The following is a 15,608-nucleotide window of genomic DNA, read 5'->3' on the forward strand; positions in this document are numbered from 1 at the left end:
ATGCCCTTGTTATCAACAGCAGCCTTTTAAACTCACCTGAGCTAACAGGTATGTGAGCTGGTTACTCTGCTGCGCTTAAAATTTCTTTTTTGGTTTGCTACAATGCCTTTTCTGAAACGTTGTCTCCCTCTGCTGGAACACTGACTTCTTTCATTTAATGCCTGCAGACTATAAAAGAGAAACCAACCCAAAAAGTTTGGTTGATTAGTCTGTGGCATTCTTTTAAACTGTTGCTTATGGCGGTCTCTGTGAGCTTCTCAGTGACATTCAGCCATCCAGGTATCCCGCCTGCAGTAGACGGAAAGTGGCAATGGAACGCTGGCTGCGCGTGTCATAATAGGCTCTGAGCCTTTATATACCTGCGCAAAGCAGCAACCACCTTCAGTCTGCTGCTGGACAGCCAGCAGCAGCAGCAGCAGGAGAGGTAATTAATCAGCAACCCTCCTGCTAAGGGTAGACAGCTGATCGTTCCACCCCCCCCCGCCTTAATTGGTTCTCCTCCCTTCCAACGGTGTTGAGGCGGGTGGGAACAGCCGGGGGTTGAGGGTACTGTGCTAAAAGAGGTGGAGTTATGCAGATCTAAAACGCGTGGATTGCAGCAGCAGCAAGCCGAAAAGTGCAGGCATGTGAGGGATCTAGAGGTTGACAGCATGTCTTCTTAACGGGAGTCCAGGTGGCCATCTCCACAAATGGACTTTTCAGAATCCTTGGGTGGCACCGTAGTCGGAAACCAATTCTGGTTATCGCTTCTCGGCCTTTTGGCTAAGATCAAGTGTAGTATCTGTTCTTATCAGTTTAATATCTGATACGTCCCCTATCTGGGGACCATATATTAAATGGATTTTTAGAACAGGGAGATGGAAAAAGAGCTTGCTCTGTCCACTCCACGCATTGACCTGGTATTGCAGTATCTCCAGGACCGGTGCACCCCTTCTTTAATGCAGTTTCTAAAATCAGAAAGAATTGAATTCAATGCTTTTTGTTCATTTTGCTTGTTTGTCGGATTTTGGGATGGACTCTTTGGCTTTGCTTTTCTTCTCCTCATTGGATTTTTCATGTTAAAAGTTGCAGAAGCCAGATGACAAGCTCATTTTGGTTCAACTTCAGCAACTGTGCATTGCATTGCCATGTAATGTAATGTAATGCAATGCTATCTATCTAGCTCTCCCTCTATACTTCCTTTTGGATAAACAGACATATTAGGCAAGCATTTTGGAGCTTTCACCTAAATAACTACAGGTGGTGAGATAAGCTGCACAATATAATTGACCTTTCAGTATATTGTTGCACACACACCATCTATTTAGCAAATGCCCTTGTTATCAACAGCAGCCTTTTAAACTCACCTGAGCTAACAGGTATGTGAGCTGGTTACTCTGCTGCGCTTAAAATTTCTTTTTTGGTTTGCTACAATGCCTTTTCTGAAACGTTGTCTCCCTCTGCTGGAACACTGACTTCTTTCATTTAATGCCTGCAGACTATAAAAGAGAAACCAACCCAAAAAGTTTGGTTGATTAGTCTGTGGCATTCTTTTAAACTGTTGCTTATGGCGGTCTCTGTGAGCTTCTCAGTGACATTCAGCCATCCAGGTATCCCGCCTGCAGTAGACGGAATGTGGCAATGGAACGCTGGCTGCGCGTGTCATAATAGGCTCTGAGCCTTTATATACCTGCGCACAGCAGCAGCCACCTTCAGTCTGCTGCTGGACAGCCAGCAGCAGCAGCAGCAGGAGAGGTAATTAATCAGCAACCCTCCTGCTAAGGGTAGACAGCTGCTCGTTCCACGCCCCCCGCCTTAATTGGTTCTCCTCCCTTCCAACGGTGTTGAGGCGGGTGGGAACAGCCGGGGGTTGAGGGTACTGTGCTAAAAGAGGTGGAGTTATGCAGATCTAAAATGCGTGGATTGCAGCAGCAGCAAGCCGAAAAGTGCAGGCATGTGAGGGATCTAGAGGTTGACAGCATGTCTTCTTAACGGGAGTCCAGGTGGCCATCTCCACAAATGGACTTTTCAGAATCCTTGGGTGGCACCGTAGTCGGAAACCAATTCTGGTTATCGCTTCTCAGCCTTTTGGCTAAGATCAAGTGTAGTATCTGTTCTTATCAGTTTAATATCTGATACGTCCCCTATCTGGGGACCATATATTAAATGGATTTTTAGAACAGGGAGATGGAAAAAGAGCTTGCTCTGTCCACTCCACGCATTGACCTGGTATTGCAGTATCTCCAGGACCGGTGCACCCCTTCTTTAATGCAGTTTCTAAAATCAGAAAGAATTGAATTCAATGCTTTTTGTTCATTTTGCTTGTTTGTCGGATTTTGGGATGGACTCTTTGGCTTTGCTTTTCTTCTCCTCATTGGATTTTTCATGTTAAAAGTTGCAGAAGCCAGATGACAAGCTCATTTTGGTTCAACTTCAGCAACTGTGCATTGCATTGCCATGTAATGTAATGTAATGCAATGCTATCTATCTAGCTCTCCCTCTATACTTCCTTTTGGATAAACAGACATATTAGGCAAGCATTTTGGAGCTTTCACCTAAATAACTACAGGTGGTGAGATAAGCTGCACAATATAATTGACCTTTCAGTATATTGTTGCACACACACCATCTATTTAGCAAATGCCCTTGTTATCAACAGCAGCCTTTTAAACTCACCTGAGCTAACAGGTATGTGAGCTGGTTACTCTGCTGCGCTTAAAATTTCTTTTTTGGTTTGCTACAATGCCTTTTGTGAAACGTTGTCTCCCTCTGCTGGAACACTGACTTCTTTCATTTAATGCCTGCAGACTATAAAAGAGAAACCAACCCAAAAAGTCTAGTTGATTAGTCTGTGGCATTCTTTTAAACTGTTGCTTATGGCGGTCTCTGTGAGCTTCTCAGTGACATTCAGCCATCCAGGTATCCCGCCTGCAGTAGACGGAATGTGGCAATGGAACGCTGGCTGCGCGTGTCATAATAGGCTCTGAGCCTTTATATACCTGCGCACAGCAGCAGCCACCTTCAGTCTGCTGCTGGACAGCCAGCAGCAGCAGCAGGAGAGGTAATTAATCAGCAACCCTCCTGCTAAGGGTAGACAGCTGCTCGTTCCACCCCCCCCCCCCGCCTTAATTGGTTCTCCTCCCTTCCAACGGTGTTGAGGCGGGTGGGAACAGCCGGGGGTTGAGGGTACTGTGCTAAAAGAGGTGGAGTTATGCAGATCTAAAACGCGTGGATTGCAGCAGCAGCAAGCCGAAAAGTGCAGGCATGTGAGGGATCTAGAGGTTGACAGCATGTCTTCTTAACGGGAGTCCAGGTGGCCATCTCCACAAATGGACTTTTCAGAATCCTTGGGTGGCACCGTAGTCGGAAACCAATTCTGGTTATCGCTTCTCGGCCTTTTGGCTAAGATCAAGTGTAGTATCTGTTCGGCCTTTTGGCTAAGATCAAGTGTAGTATCTTTTGAAAAGGCAGTTTTGTCCTTGGGCTGCCCTAGTAAATTGATGCATATTACACACTGGTTTGGTGCACTTGTTAGTACGCCAGGTGGCTCATAGAGCTATCTGATGGAAAACATGGCCCTCCAGGATCGAAGTCACTAGGCTGGGTAAGTGTGAGGGCTTTGGAGCAATGTGCCCCAGGAGTAGGCGCCCTGGTGGGAGTCCAAGCTTACTGGGACTGGGAACCCCAGAAAGACTTGGCTTCGTAGCACGCCGCACCTTTGCCAATCATACTTTCTGAGCAACCCCCCCTATTCCTGGCCTCCGGGCTAGGAAGGGGAATTTTTATAAACCCGGTCGGAGGTCCGGTCAGCTTTGGGCTGAGAAACCAACACAGGCTCCAGCTCCACTAGGGTGGCAGCCTAGATGGAAGCTGGGAGCACGAAAACGGCTCTTCTCCGGCTTCGGCTAGGGAGAGCATCGGAGATCCCTGACCTTCGCTGTGGCCTTCTGGCTCGGAGGGATGGGGATGGTTTATTGGGGACCCTCTCCTCCGGGAAGGGTCCACATGAATCCTCGCCTCGTGCGCTGTTTTGGTGTGACTTCGGTCACATTTTTCAGTGCCTTGGATGCAGCTTCAATCAAAAAATCTGTTCTTATCAGTTTAATATCTGATACGTCCCCTATCTGGGGACCATATATTAAATGGATTTTTAGAACAGGGAGATGGAAAAAGAGCTTGCTCTGTCCACTCCACGCATTGACCTGGTATTGCAGTATCTCCAGGACCGGTGCACCCCTTCTTTAATGCAGTTTCTAAAATCAGAAAGAATTGAATTCAATGCTTTTTGTTCATTTTGCTTGTTTGTCGGATTTTGGGATGGACTCTTTGGCTTTGCTTTTCTTCTCCTCATTGGATTTTTCATGTTAAAAGTTGCAGAAGCCAGATGACAAGCTCATTTTGGTTCAACTTCAGCAACTGTGCATTGCATTGCCATGTAATGTAATGTAATGCAATGCTATCTATCTAGCTCTCCCTCTATACTTCCTTTTGGATAAACAGACATATTAGGCAAGCATTTTGGAGCTTTCACCTAAATAACTACAGGTGGTGAGATAAGCTGCACAATATAATTGACCTTTCAGTATATTGTTGCACACACACCATCTATTTAGCAAATGCCCTTGTTATCAACAGCAGCCTTTTAAACTCACCTGAGCTAACAGGTATGTGAGCTGGTTACTCTGCTGCGCTTAAAATTTCTTTTTTGGTTTGCTACAATGCCTTTTCTGAAACGTTGTCTCCCTCTGCTGGAACACTGACTTCTTTCATTTAATGCCTGCAGACTATAAAAGAGAAACCAACCCAAAAAGTTTGGTTGATTAGTCTGTGGCATTCTTTTAAACTGTTGCTTATGGCGGTCTCTGTGAGCTTCTCAGTGACATTCAGCCATCCAGGTATCCCGACTGCAGTAGACGGAATGTGGCAATGGAACGCTGGCTGCGCGTGTCATAATAGGCTCTGAGCCTTTATATACCTGCGCACAGCAGCAGCCACCTTCAGTCTGCTGCTGGACAGCCAGCAGCAGCAGCAGCAGGAGAGGTAATTAATCAGCAACCCTCCTCCTAAGGGTAGACAGCTGCTCGTTCCACCCCCCCCCCCCCCCGCCTTAATTGGTTCTCCTCCCTTCCAACGGTGTTGAGGCGGGTGGGAACAGCCGGGGGTTGAGGGTACTGTGCTAAAAGAGGTGGAGTTATGCAGATCTAAAACGCGTGGATTGCAGCAGCAGCAAGCCGAAAAGTGCAGGCATGTGAGGGATCTAGAGGTTGACAGCATGTCTTCTTAACGGGAGTCCAGGTGGCCATCTCCACAAATGGACTTTTCAGAATCCTTGGGTGGCACCGTAGTCGGAAACCAATTCTGGTTATCGCTTCTCGGCCTTTTGGCTAAGATCAAGTGTAGTATCTGTTCTTATCAGTTTAATATCTGATACGTCCCCTATCTGGGGACCATATATTAAATGGATTTTTAGAACAGGGAGATGGAAAAAAAGCTTGCTCTGTCCACTCCACGCATTGACCTGGTATTGCAGTATCTCCAGGACCGGTGCACCCCTTCTTTAATGCAGTTTCTAAAATCAGAAAGAATTGAATTCAATGCTTTTTGTTCATTTTGCTTGTTTGTCGGATTTTGGGATGGACTCTTTGGCTTTGCTTTTCTTCTCCTCATTGGATTTTTCATGTTAAAAGTTGCAGAAGCCAGATGACAAGCTCATTTTGGTTCAACTTCAGCAACTGTGCATTGCATTGCCATGTAATGTAATGTAATGCAATGCTATCTATCTAGCTCTCCCTCTATACTTCCTTTTGGATAAACAGACATATTAGGCAAGCATTTTGGAGCTTTCACCTAAATAACTACAGGTGGTGAGATAAGCTGCACAATATAATTGACCTTTCAGTATATTGTTGCACACACACCATCTATTTAGCAAATGCCCTTGTTATCAACAGCAGCCTTTTAAACTCACCTGAGCTAACAGGTATGTGAGCTGGTTACTCTGCTGCGCTTAAAATTTCTTGTTTGGTTTGCTACAATGCCTTTTCTGAAACGTTGTCTCCCTCTGCTGGAACACTGACTTCTTTCATTTAATGCCTGCAGACTATGAAAGAGAAACCAACCCAAAAAGTTTGGTTGATTAGTCTGTGGCATTCTTTTAAACTGTTGCTTATGGCGGTCTCTGTGAGCTTCTCAGTGACATTCAGCCATCCAGGTATCCCGCCTGCAGTAGACAGAATGTGGCAATGGAACGCTGGCTGCGCGTGTCATAATAGGCTCTGAGCCTTTATATACCTGCGCACAGCAGCAGCCACCTTCAGTCTGCTGCTGGACAGCCAGCAGCAGCAGCAGGAGAGGTAATTAATCAGCAACCCTCCTGCTAAGGGTAGACAGCTGCTCGTTCCACCCCCCCCCCCGCCTTAATTGGTTCTCCTCCCTTCCAACGGTGTTGAGGCGGGTGGGAACAGCCGGGGGTTGAGGGTACTGTGCTAAAAGAGGTGGAGTTATGCAGATCTAAAACGCGTGGATTGCAGCAGCAGCAAGCCGAAAAGTGCAGGCATGTGAGGGATCTAGAGGTTGACAGCATGTCTTCTTAACGGGAGTCCAGGTGGCCATCTCCACAAATGGACTTTTCAGAATCCTTGGGTGGCACCGTAGTCGGAAACCAATTCTGGTTATCGCTTCTCGGCCTTTTGGCTAAGATCAAGTGTAGTATCTGTTCTTATCAGTTTAATATCTGATACGTCCCCTATCTGGGGACCATATATTAAATGGATTTTTAGAACAGGGAGATGGAAAAAGAGCTTGCTCTGTCCACTCCACGCATTGACCTGGTATTGCAGTATCTCCAGGACCGGTGCACCCCTTCTTTAATGCAGTTTCTAAAATCAGAAAGAATTGAATTCAATGCTTTTTGTTCATTTTGCTTGTTTGTCGGATTTTGGGATGGACTCTTTGGCTTTGCTTTTCTTCTCCTCATTGGATTTTTCATGTTAAAAGTTGCAGAAGCCAGATGACAAGCTCATTTTGGTTCAACTTCAGCAACTGTGCATTGCATTGCCATGTAATGTAATGTAATGCAATGCTATCTATCTAGCTCTCCCTCTATACTTCCTTTTGGATAAACAGACATATTAGGCAAGCATTTTGGAGCTTTCACCTAAATAACTACAGGTGGTGAGATAAGCTGCACAATATAATTGACCTTTCAGTATATTGTTGCACACACACCATCTATTTAGCAAATGCCCTTGTTATCAACAGCAGCCTTTTAAACTCACCTGAGCTAACAGGTATGTGAGCTGGTTACTCTGCTGCGCTTAAAATTTCTTTTTTGGTTTGCTACAATGCCTTTTCTGAAATGTTGTCTCCCTCTGCTGGAACACTGACTTCTTTCATTTAATGCCTGCAGACTATAAAAGAGAAACCAACCCAAAAAGTTTGGTTGATTAGTCTGTGGCATTCTTTTAAACTGTTGCTTATGGCGGTCTCTGTGAGCTTCTCAGTGACATTCAGCCATCCAGGTATCCCGCCTGCAGTAGACGGAATGTGGCAATGGAACGCTGGCTGCGCGTGTCATAATAGGCTCTGAGCCTTTATATACCTGCGCACAGCAGCAGCCACCTTCAGTCTGCTGCTGGACAGCCAGCAGCAGCAGCAGCAGGAGAGGTAATTAATCAGCAACCCTCCTGCTAAGGGTAGACAGCTGCTCGTTCCACCCCCCCCCGCCTTAATTGGTTCTCCTCCCTTCCAACGGTGTTGAGGCGGGTGGGAACAGCCGGGGGTTGAGGGTACTGTGCTAAAAGAGGTGGAGTTATGCAGATCTAAAACGCGTGGATTGCAGCAGCAGCAAGCCGAAAAGTGCAGGCATGTGAGGGATCTAGAGGTTGACAGCATGTCTTCTTAACGGGAGTCCAGGTGGCCATCTCCACAAATGGACTTTTCAGAATCCTTGGGTGGCACCGTAGTCGGAAACCAATTCTGGTTATCGCTTCTCGGCCTTTTGGCTAAGATCAAGTGTAGTATCTGTTCTTATCAGTTTAATATCTGATACGTCCCCTATCTGGGGACCATATATTAAATGGATTTTTAGAACAGGGAGATGGAAAAAGAGCTTGCTCTGTCCACTCCACGCATTGACCTGGTATTGCAGTATCTCCAGGACCGGTGCACCCCTTCTTTAATGCAGTTTCTAAAATCAGAAAGAATTGAATTCAATGCTTTTTGTTCATTTTGCTTGTTTGTCGGATTTTGGGATGGACTCTTTGGCTTTGCTTTTCTTCTCCTCATTGGATTTTTCATGTTAAAAGTTGCAGAAGCCAGATGACAAGCTCATTTTGGTTCAACTTCAGCAACTGTGCATTGCATTGCCATGTAATGTAATGTAATGCAATGCTATCTATCTAGCTCTCCCTCTATACTTCCTTTTGGATAAACAGACATATTAGGCAAGCATTTTGGAGCTTTCACCTAAATAGCTACAGGTGGTGAGATAAGCTGCACAATATAATTGACCTTTCAGTATATTGTTGCACACACACCATCTATTTAGCAAATGCCCTTGTTATCAACAGCAGCCTTTTAAACTCACCTGAGCTAACAGGTATGTGAGCTGGTTACTCTGCTGCGCTTAAAATTTCTTGTTTGGTTTGCTACAATGCCTTTTCTGAAACGTTGTCTCCCTCTGCTGGAACACTGACTTCTTTCATTTAATGCCTGCAGACTATGAAAGAGAAACCAACCCAAAAAGTTTGGTTGATTAGTCTGTGGCATTCTTTTAAACTGTTGCTTATGGCGGTCTCTGTGAGCTTCTCAGTGACATTCAGCCATCCAGGTATCCCGCCTGCAGTAGACAGAATGTGGCAATGGAACGCTGGCTGCGCGTGTCATAATAGGCTCTGAGCCTTTATATACCTGCGCACAGCAGCAGCCACCTTCAGTCTGCTGCTGGACAGCCAGCAGCAGCAGCAGCAGGAGAGGTAATTAATCAGCAACCCTCCTGCTAAGGGTAGACAGCTGCTCGTTCCACCCCCCCCCCGCCTTAATTGGTTCTCCTCCCTTCCAACGGTGTTGAGGCGGGTGGGAACAGCCGGGGGTTGAGGGTACTGTGCTAAAAGAGGTGGAGTTATGCAGATCTAAAACGCGTGGATTGCAGCAGCAGCAAGCCGAAAAGTGCAGGCATGTGAGGGATCTAGAGGTTGACAGCATGTCTTCTTAACGGGAGTCCAGGTGGCCATCTCCACAAATGGACTTTTCAGAATCCTTGGGTGGCACCGTAGTCGGAAACCAATTCTGGTTATCGCTTCTCGGCCTTTTGGCTAAGATCAAGTGTAGTATCTGTTCTTATCAGTTTAATATCTGATACGTCCCCTATCTGGGGACCATATATTAAATGGATTTTTAGAACAGGGAGATGGAAAAAGAGCTTGCTCTGTCCACTCCACGCATTGACCTGGTATTGCAGTATCTCCAGGACCGGTGCACCCCTTCTTTAATGCAGTTTCTAAAATCAGAAAGAATTGAATTCAATGCTTTTTGTTCATTTTGCTTGTTTGTCGGATTTTGGGATGGACTCTTTGGCTTTGCTTTTCTTCTCCTCATTGGATTTTTCATGTTAAAAGTTGCAGAAGCCAGATGACAAGCTCATTTTGGTTCAACTTCAGCAACTGTGCATTGCATTGCCATGTAATGTAATGTAATGCAATGCTATCTATCTAGCTCTCCCTCTATACTTCCTTTTGGATAAACAGACATATTAGGCAAGCATTTTGGAGCTTTCACCTAAATAACTACAGGTGGTGAGATAAGCTGCACAATATAATTGACCTTTCAGTATATTGTTGCACACACACCATCTATTTAGCAAATGCCCTTGTTATCAACAGCAGCCTTTTAAACTCACCTGAGCTAACAGGTATGTGAGCTGGTTACTCTGCTGCGCTTAAAATTTCTTTTTTGGTTTGCTACAATGCCTTTTCTGAAATGTTGTCTCCCTCTGCTGGAACACTGACTTCTTTCATTTAATGCCTGCAGACTATAAAAGAGAAACCAACCCAAAAAGTTTGGTTGATTAGTCTGTGGCATTCTTTTAAACTGTTGCTTATGGCGGTCTCTGTGAGCTTCTCAGTGACATTCAGCCATCCAGGTATCCCGCCTGCAGTAGACGGAATGTGGCAATGGAACGCTGGCTGCGCGTGTCATAATAGGCTCTGAGCCTTTATATACCTGCGCACAGCAGCAGCCACCTTCAGTCTGCTGCTGGACAGCCAGCAGCAGCAGCAGGAGAGGTAATTAATCAGCAACCCTCCTGCTAAGGGTAGACAGCTGCTCGTTCCACCCCCCCCCGCCTTAATTGGTTCTCCTCCCTTCCAACGGTGTTGAGGCGGGTGGGAACAGCCGGGGGTTGAGGGTACTGTGCTAAAAGAGGTGGAGTTATGCAGATCTAAAACGCGTGGATTGCAGCAGCAGCAAGCCGAAAAGTGCAGGCATGTGAGGGATCTAGAGGTTGACAGCATGTCTTCTTAACGGGAGTCCAGGTGGCCATCTCCACAAATGGACTTTTCAGAATCCTTGGGTGGCACCGTAGTCGGAAACCAATTCTGGTTATCGCTTCTCGGCCTTTTGGCTAAGATCAAGTGTAGTATCTGTTCTTATCAGTTTAATATCTGATACGTCCCCTATCTGGGGACCATATATTAAATGGATTTTTAGAACAGGGAGATGGAAAAAGAGCTTGCTCTGTCCACTCCACGCATTGACCTGGTATTGCAGTATCTCCAGGACCGGTGCACCCCTTCTTTAATGCAGTTTCTAAAATCAGAAAGAATTGAATTCAATGCTTTTTGTTCATTTTGCTTGTTTGTCGGATTTTGGGATGGACTCTTTGGCTTTGCTTTTCTTCTCCTCATTGGATTTTTCATGTTAAAAGTTGCAGAAGCCAGATGACAAGCTCATTTTGGTTCAACTTCAGCAACTGTGCATTGCATTGCCATGTAATGTAATGTAATGCAATGCTATCTATCTAGCTCTCCCTCTATACTTCCTTTTGGATAAACAGACATATTAGGCAAGCATTTTGGAGCTTTCACCTAAATAACTACAGGTGGTGAGATAAGCTGCACAATATAATTGACCTTTCAGTATATTGTTGCACACACACCATCTATTTAGCAAATGCCCTTGTTATCAACAGCAGCCTTTTAAACTCACCTGAGCTAACAGGTATGTGAGCTGGTTACTCTGCTGCGCTTAAAATTTCTTGTTTGGTTTGCTACAATGCCTTTTCTGAAACGTTGTCTCCCTCTGCTGGAACACTGACTTCTTTCATTTAATGCCTGCAGACTATGAAAGAGAAACCAACCCAAAAAGTTTGGTTGATTAGTCTGTGGCATTCTTTTAAACTGTTGCTTATGGCGGTCTCTGTGAGCTTCTCAGTGACATTCAGCCATCCAGGTATCCCGCCTGCAGTAGACAGAATGTGGCAATGGAACGCTGGCTGCGCGTGTCATAATAGGCTCTGAGCCTTTATATACCTGCGCACAGCAGCAGCCACCTTCAGTCTGCTGCTGGACAGCCAGCAGCAGCAGCAGCAGGAGAGGTAATTAATCAGCAACCCTCCTGCTAAGGGTAGACAGCTGCTCGTTCCACCCCCCCCCCGCCTTAATTGGTTCTCCTCCCTTCCAACGGTGTTGAGGCGGGTGGGAACAGCCGGGGGTTGAGGGTACTGTGCTAAAAGAGGTGGAGTTATGCAGATCTAAAACGCGTGGATTGCAGCAGCAGCAAGCCGAAAAGTGCAGGCATGTGAGGGATCTAGAGGTTGACAGCATGTCTTCTTAACGGGAGTCCAGGTGGCCATCTCCACAAATGGACTTTTCAGAATCCTTGGGTGGCACCGTAGTCGGAAACCAATTCTGGTTATCGCTTCTCGGCCTTTTGGCTAAGATCAAGTGTAGTATCTGTTCTTATCAGTTTAATATCTGATACGTCCCCTATCTGGGGACCATATATTAAATGGATTTTTAGAACAGGGAGATGGAAAAAGAGCTTGCTCTGTCCACTCCACGCATTGACCTGGTATTGCAGTATCTCCAGGACCGGTGCACCCCTTCTTTAATGCAGTTTCTAAAATCAGAAAGAATTGAATTCAATGCTTTTTGTTCATTTTGCTTGTTTGTCGGATTTTGGGATGGACTCTTTGGCTTTGCTTTTCTTCTCCTCATTGGATTTTTCATGTTAAAAGTTGCAGAAGCCAGATGACAAGCTCATTTTGGTTCAACTTCAGCAACTGTGCATTGCATTGCCATGTAATGTAATGTAATGCAATGCTATCTATCTAGCTCTCCCTCTATACTTCCTTTTGGATAAACAGACATATTAGGCAAGCATTTTGGAGCTTTCACCTAAATAACTACAGGTGGTGAGATAAGCTGCACAATATAATTGACCTTTCAGTATATTGTTGCACACACACCATCTATTTAGCAAATGCCCTTGTTATCAACAGCAGCCTTTTAAACTCACCTGAGCTAACAGGTATGTGAGCTGGTTACTCTGCTGCGCTTAAAATTTCTTTTTTGGTTTGCTACAATGCCTTTTCTGAAATGTTGTCTCCCTCTGCTGGAACACTGACTTCTTTCATTTAATGCCTGCAGACTATAAAAGAGAAACCAACCCAAAAAGTTTGGTTGATTAGTCTGTGGCATTCTTTTAAACTGTTGCTTATGGCGGTCTCTGTGAGCTTCTCAGTGACATTCAGCCATCCAGGTATCCCGCCTGCAGTAGACGGAATGTGGCAATGGAACGCTGGCTGCGCGTGTCATAATAGGCTCTGAGCCTTTATATACCTGCGCACAGCAGCAGCCACCTTCAGTCTGCTGCTGGACAGCCAGCAGCAGCAGCAGGAGAGGTAATTAATCAGCAACCCTCCTGCTAAGGGTAGACAGCTGCTCGTTCCACCCCCCCCCCGCCTTAATTGGTTCTCCTCCCTTCCAACGGTGTTGAGGCGGGTGGGAACAGCCGGGGGTTGAGGGTACTGTGCTAAAAGAGGTGGAGTTATGCAGATCTAAAACGCGTGGATTGCAGCAGCAGCAAGCCGAAAAGTGCAGGCATGTGAGGGATCTAGAGGTTGACAGCATGTCTTCTTAACGGGAGTCCAGGTGGCCATCTCCACAAATGGACTTTTCAGAATCCTTGGGTGGCACCGTAGTCGGAAACCAATTCTGGTTATCGCTTCTCGGCCTTTTGGCTAAGATCAAGTGTAGTATCTGTTCTTATCAGTTTAATATCTGATACGTCCCCTATCTGGGGACCATATATTAAATGGATTTTTAGAACAGGGAGATGGAAAAAGAGCTTGCTCTGTCCACTCCACGCATTGACCTGGTATTGCAGTATCTCCAGGACCGGTGCACCCCTTCTTTAATGCAGTTTCTAAAATCAGAAAGAATTGAATTCAATGCTTTTTGTTCATTTTGCTTGTTTGTCGGATTTTGGGATGGACTCTTTGGCTTTGCTTTTCTTCTCCTCATTGGATTTTTCATGTTAAAAGTTGCAGAAGCCAGATCACAAGCTCATTTTGGTTCAACTTCAGCAACTGTGCATTGCATTGCCATGTAATGTAATGTAATGCAATGCTATCTATCTAGCTCTCCCTCTATACTTCCTTTTGGATAAACAGACATATTAGGCAAGCATTTTGGAGCTTTCACCTAAATAACTACAGGTGGTGAGATAAGCTGCACAATATAATTGACCTTTCAGTATATTGTTGCACACACACCATCTATTTAGCAAATGCCCTTGTTATCAACAGCAGCCTTTTAAACTCACCTGAGCTAACAGGTATGTGAGCTGGTTACTCTGCTGCGCTTAAAATTTCTTTTTTGGTTTGCTACAATGCCTTTTCTGAAACGTTGTCTCCCTCTGCTGGAACACTGACTTCTTTCATTTAATGCCTGCAGACTATAAAAGAGAAACCAACCCAAAAAGTTTGGTTGATTAGTCTGTGGCATTCTTTTAAACTGTTGCTTATGGCGGTCTCTGTGAGCTTCTCAGTGACATTCAGCCATCCAGGTATCCCGCCTGCAGTAGACGGAATGTGGCAATGGAACGCTGGCTGCGCGTGTCATAATAGGCTCTGAGCCTTTATATACCTGCGCACAGCAGCAGCCACCTTCAGTCTGCTGCTGGACAGCCAGCAGCAGCAGCAGCAGGAGAGGTAATTAATCAGCAACCCTCCTGCTAAGGGTAGACAGCTGCTCGTTCCACCCCCCCCCCGCCTTAATTGGTTCTCCTCCCTTCCAACGGTGTTGAGGCGGGTGGGAACAGCCGGGGGTTGAGGGTACTGTGCTAAAAGAGGTGGAGTTATGCAGATCTAAAACGCGTGGATTGCAGCAGCAGCAAGCCGAAAAGTGCAGGCATGTGAGGGATCTAGAGGTTGACAGCATGTCTTCTTAACGGGAGTCCAGGTGGCCATCTCCACAAATGGACTTTTCAGAATCCTTGGGTGGCACCGTAGTCGGAAACCAATTCTGGTTATCGCTTCTCGGCCTTTTGGCTAAGATCAAGTGTAGTATCTGTTCTTATCAGTTTAATATCTGATACGTCCCCTATCTGGGGACCATATATTAAATGGATTTTAAGAACAGGGAGATGGAAAAAGAGCTTGCTCTGTCCACTCCACGCATTGACCTGGTATTGCAGTATCTCCAGGACCGGTGCACCCCTTCTTTAATGCAGTTTCTAAAATCAGAAAGAATTGAATTCAATGCTTTTTGTTCATTTTGCTTGTTTGTCGGATTTTGGGATGGACTCTTTGGCTTTGCTTTTCTTCTCCTCATTGGATTTTTCATGTTAAAAGTTGCAGAAGCCAGATGACAAGCTCATTTTGGTTCAACTTCAGCAACTGTGCATTGCATTGCCATGTAATGTAATGTAATGCAATGCTATCTATCTAGCTCTCCCTCTATACTTCCTTTTGGATAAACAGACATATTAGGCAAGCATTTTGGAGCTTTCACCTAAATAACTACAGGTGGTGAGATAAGCTGCACAATATAATTGACCTTTCAGTATATTGTTGCACACACACCATCTATTTAGCAAATGCCCTTGTTATCAACAGCAGCCTTTTAAACTCACCTGAGCTAACAGGTATGTGAGCTGGTTACTCTGCTGCGCTTAAAATTTCTTTTTTGGTTTGCTACAATGCCTTTTCTGAAACGTTGTCTCCCTCTGCTGGAACACTGACTTCTTTCATTTAATGCCTGCAGACTATAAAAGAGAAACCAACCCAAAAAGTTTGGTTGATTAGTCTGTGGCATTCTTTTAAACTGTTGCTTATGGCGGTCTCTGTGAGCTTCTCAGTGACATTCAGCCATCCAGGTATCCCGCCTGCAGTAGACGGAATGTGGCAATGGAACGCTGGCTGCGCGTGTCATAATAGGCTCTGAGCCTTTATATACCTGCGCACAGCAGCAGCCACCTTCAGTCTGCTGCTGGACAGCCAGCAGCAGCAGCAGCAGGAGAGGTAATTAATCAGCAACCCTCCTGCTAAGGGTAGACAGCTGCTCGTTCCCCCCCCCCCCCGCCTTAATTGGTTCTCCTCCCTTCCAACGGTGTTGAGGCGGGTGGGA

At 45.6% G+C, this 15,608-nt stretch overlaps 11 non-coding genes and 1 pseudogene across 11 annotated transcripts; all 12 read left to right on the forward strand.

Annotated features, from left to right (window-relative positions):
- The first annotated feature begins 742 nt into the window (after window positions 1-742).
- LOC141199654 (U2 spliceosomal RNA) lies at window positions 743-933 on the forward strand. Its single transcript, XR_012271402.1, has one exon. It is a non-coding gene; the product is annotated as a U2 spliceosomal RNA (small nuclear RNA).
- A 1,118-nt stretch (window positions 934-2,051) lies between these two features.
- LOC141200344 (U2 spliceosomal RNA) lies at window positions 2,052-2,242 on the forward strand. The gene has a single exon (XR_012272067.1). It is a non-coding gene; the product is annotated as a U2 spliceosomal RNA (small nuclear RNA).
- A 1,119-nt stretch (window positions 2,243-3,361) lies between these two features.
- On the forward strand, window positions 3,362-3,512 carry LOC141200963 (U2 spliceosomal RNA; annotated as a pseudogene).
- A 524-nt stretch (window positions 3,513-4,036) lies between these two features.
- LOC141200805 (U2 spliceosomal RNA) lies at window positions 4,037-4,218 on the forward strand. Its single transcript, XR_012272515.1, has one exon. It is a non-coding gene; the product is annotated as a U2 spliceosomal RNA (small nuclear RNA).
- A 1,125-nt stretch (window positions 4,219-5,343) lies between these two features.
- Window positions 5,344-5,534, forward strand: LOC141200525 (U2 spliceosomal RNA). Its single transcript, XR_012272244.1, has one exon. It is a non-coding gene; the product is annotated as a U2 spliceosomal RNA (small nuclear RNA).
- Window positions 5,535-6,652: 1,118 nt separating this feature from the next.
- LOC141199656 (U2 spliceosomal RNA) lies at window positions 6,653-6,843 on the forward strand. The gene has a single exon (XR_012271404.1). It is a non-coding gene; the product is annotated as a U2 spliceosomal RNA (small nuclear RNA).
- A 1,119-nt stretch (window positions 6,844-7,962) lies between these two features.
- LOC141199658 (U2 spliceosomal RNA) lies at window positions 7,963-8,153 on the forward strand. The gene has a single exon (XR_012271405.1). It is a non-coding gene; the product is annotated as a U2 spliceosomal RNA (small nuclear RNA).
- Window positions 8,154-9,273: 1,120 nt separating this feature from the next.
- On the forward strand, window positions 9,274-9,464 carry LOC141199659 (U2 spliceosomal RNA). The gene has a single exon (XR_012271406.1). It is a non-coding gene; the product is annotated as a U2 spliceosomal RNA (small nuclear RNA).
- A 1,116-nt stretch (window positions 9,465-10,580) lies between these two features.
- On the forward strand, window positions 10,581-10,771 carry LOC141199660 (U2 spliceosomal RNA). Its single transcript, XR_012271407.1, has one exon. It is a non-coding gene; the product is annotated as a U2 spliceosomal RNA (small nuclear RNA).
- Window positions 10,772-11,891: 1,120 nt separating this feature from the next.
- LOC141199661 (U2 spliceosomal RNA) lies at window positions 11,892-12,082 on the forward strand. Its single transcript, XR_012271408.1, has one exon. It is a non-coding gene; the product is annotated as a U2 spliceosomal RNA (small nuclear RNA).
- A 1,117-nt stretch (window positions 12,083-13,199) lies between these two features.
- Window positions 13,200-13,390, forward strand: LOC141199662 (U2 spliceosomal RNA). Its single transcript, XR_012271409.1, has one exon. It is a non-coding gene; the product is annotated as a U2 spliceosomal RNA (small nuclear RNA).
- Window positions 13,391-14,510: 1,120 nt separating this feature from the next.
- LOC141200455 (U2 spliceosomal RNA) lies at window positions 14,511-14,701 on the forward strand. Its single transcript, XR_012272175.1, has one exon. It is a non-coding gene; the product is annotated as a U2 spliceosomal RNA (small nuclear RNA).
- The last annotated feature ends 907 nt before the right edge of the window (window positions 14,702-15,608 follow it).

The sequence above is a fragment of the Phyllobates terribilis genome, unplaced genomic scaffold (assembly GCF_046119375.1).
Source record: "Phyllobates terribilis strain yellow unplaced genomic scaffold, ASM4611937v1 Scaffold_108__1_contigs__length_5656254, whole genome shotgun sequence".
NCBI lineage: Eukaryota > Metazoa > Chordata > Amphibia > Anura > Dendrobatidae > Phyllobates > Phyllobates terribilis.